This window comes from Penaeus monodon, chromosome 2 (assembly GCF_015228065.2).
Source record: "Penaeus monodon isolate SGIC_2016 chromosome 2, NSTDA_Pmon_1, whole genome shotgun sequence".
NCBI classification, from domain to species: domain Eukaryota; kingdom Metazoa; phylum Arthropoda; class Malacostraca; order Decapoda; family Penaeidae; genus Penaeus; species Penaeus monodon.
In genome coordinates, this window is record NC_051387.1 from 58,253,334 (window position 1) to 58,258,333 (window position 5,000).

General features: G+C 37.2%; 1 pseudogene; it reads left to right on the plus strand.

Annotated features, from left to right (window-relative positions):
• LOC119584213 overlaps positions 1 to 5,000 on the plus strand; it is a 24,034-nt pseudogene that overhangs the window by 664 nt on the left and 18,370 nt on the right.

The window sequence follows — 5,000 nt, forward strand, 5'->3', positions numbered from 1 at the left end:
AAGTATGACATAAAACAGATGCAAATTGTCATTCAAAAAAGCAGTCCAGCCGTTTTTCTATATATTTTTTTCTTTATTCGTTTATTTCTCTTTATTCGTTTATTCCTTAATTCGACCCCAAACGCCACCTCCTCATTACTGTTACTGTTATTTATTTTTTACTATTCATTATCACTATTGTCATTATTACTATTATAATCAATATCATTGTTATTATTCCTATTGTTATTATTATTATTATTATTATTATTATTATTATCATTATTATTATTATTGTATTATTATTATTATTATTATTATTATTATTATTATTATTATTATTATTGTTATTATTGTTCCTATTATCATCACCATCATCATCATCATCATTGTCGCTGTTATAATTCATATTCGTATTAGTATTCGTATTAACATATTTCCCAATCTCATCTTCCGTCTTCTTTTGTGCGTGTGTGTGTGTTTTTTTTTATCAATAATGTCATCAGTCACGCCAGTCCATGTCCTGGATGTCTTGGTCTAAAGAGTCTGGAAATAGCAGTTTACTTTCACTTAAGTGCATAGCATTGTTTTCGTGCATACCCTATTTTAGAGAGAAGGAAGGGGGTGAGGAGAGGGAGAGAGAGAATGGGGAGAAGGAGAAGGAGGAGAGCGAGAGAGAAAAGAATGAGGAGAGAAAGAGGAAGGGAGAGAAGGAGAAGGAGAGGGAGAGAGAGAAAAGAATGAGGAAGAGAGAGAAAAGAATGAGGAGAGGGAGAGGGAGAGAGACAAGAGAGAGGAAAAGGAGAGAAAGAAAGGGAGGGAGAGGGAGAAGGAGAGAGCGAGATGAAAAAAAAGGAATCGATAAATAGATAGAGAGTGAAAAGACAGACAGGCAGATAGAAAGAACAAGTGAAAAAAGAAAAAGAGCAAGAACGAGAGACACAGAATTCCAAAACGAAATTACTTAACCCGTTAACAAATAACAACAAAAAAAATCAGTAAATAAAAAAAAGACAACAAAAAATGGAAGGAAACGGTGAAAATAATCGGAAACGAACAATTACAATAACAAATAACAAGATAAATAACACAAACTTAGCTAATACACGGACAAAAAATACCTTTGCTATTATTCGTGATAAATAGACCTTAATTCAATAACAGAATGAAATTAGGTGATGTTATTAGAGTGGAAACCCTGTGTGCTTAATAAGGGTTCTTTATATATATATATTAATATATATATTATGTATATATATATTATAATATTATATATTAATATATATATATATATATTATAATTATGGTCGATACGCGTCATGTATAAAGATTTGTTTATATGAATTGTAAAAAAATATATATATATATACATTTGAAGTGTTGTTGTTGTTGTTGTTGTTGTTGTAAATCAGGGTTTATTGTTCTCTTTTCTTTTGTTCTAGATGTTACAAATAAGTTATATTTTGTGTGTCATAGTTTAAATAGTTTTAGGTCAGTATCCTGCGTTACGTCTGTATGGAGAGGCGGATTTCACTCCTTTTGAGGTGGTGGCGCTGTGGCGGATAATTTCGTTCTTCCCTGTTGAAATCTCTTCTCCTATCTTCTGTTATTCTCTTCTTCTTCTTCTTCTTCTTCTTCTCTCTCCCTCTCTTCCTCTTCCTCTTTCTCTTCCTCTTTCTTCTTCCTCTTCCTCTTCCTCTTCCTCTTTCTTTTTCTTTTTCTTTTCTCTTTCTCTTTTCTCTTTCTCTTCTCTCTCTCTCGCTCTCTCTCTTTCTCTCTCTCTTCTCTCTCTCTCTCTCTCTCTCTCTCTCTCTCTCTCTCTCTCTCTCTCTCTCTCTCTCTCTCTCCTCTCTCTCTCTATATATATATATATATATATATATATATATATTATATATATATATATATATATATATATATATATATATATATATATATATATTATATATATATATATATATATATATATATATATATATATATATATATACCCATCTCATAATTATTATCAATACTAACTGATACAGTAACAACAACGATATCACTGAATATAATTATCATGAAAACAGAAAAAAAGGATATCTATAAAAAAAAAGGATGAAGGTTAATGAAAAAAGTGAAAAGAGGAAAAAAAAAAGAGTTCACACAAGCGCACGGTCAAGGAAAACCATCGAAGTTTAATTCCGTTTAAAAAAAAAAAAAATCTCGTAAAAAGAAAACTAGATCAAGAAAAAGGGACATATAAATCTCGGAATGTGTGTGACGCAACTGTCATTATCTCGCAAGAGTAATAAGAATTTAAAGAAAAAAGAACATGCAAATCCCAGAAGATAGATGACGTAATAATCGTAAGCCACGCCCCTTTGGCCTCGCTATGCTCTCTGCGGTTCTTCTGCTATGGGATATTTTCTTTTTTTCTTTCTTTTTTCTCTCTCTGTGTTTCAGTCTCTTTCGTTCACTCTATTTCTCATTCTCTTTCGCTCTCTGTTTCTGGTTGTTCTCTCTCTCTCTCTCTCTCTCTCTCTCTCTCTCTCTCTCTCTCTCTCTCTCTCTCTTTCTATCTGTCTATCTATCTATCTATCTCATTCTATTTATCAATCTATCTCTTTTTCATTCTCTGTCTGTCTGTCTCTGTCTCTTTCTCCCTCCCTCCTACCCTTCCTTCCTCCCTCTATCCTCCCTACACTCCCCCCCCCCCTTCTTCCTCTCTCGCCCACCCTCGGTAACTTCCTCTTCTACCCTCCCTCCCTCCCCCATCCTCCCTCCCTCCCTCCCTCCCCATCCTCCCTTTCTCCCTCCCCATCCTCCCTCCCTCCCTCCCCATCCTCCCTCCTCCCTCCCCATCCTCCCTCCCTCCTCCTCCCCTCCTCCCTCCCTCCCTCCCTCCCTTCCCCTTTCTCTCGCATTTTCTCTACGGGAGTGAAAATGGCCCACTATAATGGCTTATTGTTGATGTCGCAGACAACGCCCCCAACGGTAAGGGTTATTAACGAAATCGGTTTTTAATCACGATCAAATGGCACTAACTGGAGATTTCAGGGCGGGGATATCTATATATACGTATATGTGTGTATATATATATATATGTGTGTGTGTGTGTATATATATACACACTCGTTCGTGAATGTTTATTTTGCAGTTATTTTTTTAGGTTCTTTTGTTGGTGATGTTTTTTAAGAGAAAGGGGAGGAGCGAAAGAGAAAGTGTGTGACAGGGAGAGGGAGAAGGAAGGGGGAATAAGAGAGAGACAGACAGAGACAGATAGAGACAGACAGACAAAGACAGACAGACAGACAGAAAGACAGACTGACAGACAGACAGACAGACAGAAAGACAGAAAGAAAAAAGACAGAGACAAGAAGCAAAAACAATTACCCCCCCAAAAAAAAAGAGCATAGAACGAAAGAAATACGAAAACGGAGAGAAAGAGAGAGAAAGAGCGAAAGAGAAAGTGACAGCCTCACACCTGTCTCTTACACCTGCAGCCGTTGGAGGAAGAATGACCATGAAAGGAAACGGGAAAGGGGGGTGGGGGTAGGGGGGTGGCCGGTGAGAAAGAAAGAAAGAGAGGGTGGGGAGAGAGGTAGAAAGAAAGGGAGGAAGGGAGGGAGAGGGAGAGAGAGAGAGAGAGAGAGAGAGAGAGAGAGAGAGAGAGAGAGAGAGAGAGACTGAGACAGAGAGAGACAGACAGACAGACAGACAGACATAAGATAAAAAGAGAGAGAGAGAGAGAAACAGATAGACATAAGATAAAGAGAGAGATAGAGACAGATAGAGATATACACAGAAACATACAGAGAAAGTAACTAACCTACTAACACTAGCATTCACAATAACACACACACACATAGTAACACAAATACACATACATACGTACACACTAAACGCAAATACACATCACCGAGGAACAGAATTTCCCTCAGAAACTTTCTCCGCGACGCAACCAAAGTATTTTGCAGGAAAGAACATTTTAAAGCATCATATCATTCTACTGATAATATAAATAGTGAATATGTAACTACACGTTGCAGATAATTATGTACACATAATGAATATCTACTTATAGAAGGTAATTACGTACATATAATGGATATATACTTACACAGATGATGAAGGTTACGTTCACATAATAAATATTTCCTGACACATAATACATAAAGTGGATATTTCCTCACTCATAGAAGATAATTACATACATGTAGTGGATATTTACTCACGCATGGTGGGTATCTACTTACGCATAACTGATATCTGCTTACACATAATGGATAATTACGTACATAAAGCGGATATTTACTTACACATAGCATATATTTACTTGCACACAGTGGATTATCTACTTATGATGTATTATCTACTTACACATAATGGATTATCTACTTATGATGTATTATCTACTTACACATAATGGATTATCTACTTACACATATTGGATATTTACTTTATTTACCCATTTGCTCACAAAATGGATATTGATTCGGCATATAATCACGGTGGCAATAACAACCACTGGCCACTTTCTCTTTCCAGCTTGTTAATTTTCCTAATTCAACGGAAATGGGGGTACAGGTAGGAAGGTTGGGGGGTAAAGGATAGAAGGAAGAAGGAAGATGGAGGGAGGGAGGGAGGGAGAGGGAGGAAGGAGGAGGAGGAAGGGAGGGAGGAGGAAAGGGAAGGGAGACGGAGATTAAGGAGGGGGAGGGGTGAAGGGAGGAGGAGGAGGACACGGAGAGAGAGGAAGACGAGGAGACAGAGTAAGAAAGATTGAGAGATAGCAGGTGAAAGACGCAGAGGACACAGAGAGAAAGTAGGAGGAGGAGAAGGTGCAGGAGACAAAGGCAAGAGAGGAAAGAAAGGCAAGGAAAAAGGTTAGCATGGGATAATTAGCCAGGAGGATGATTACCCTTGTGACGTCATTTCAAGGATCTTTCATTAGAGTGAAATGACAGTTCGAGGTTGCGAAATTTGTGAAATAAATCTGTATACTTGGTGAAAGACGTGAGATAAATTCTTGAGACGTT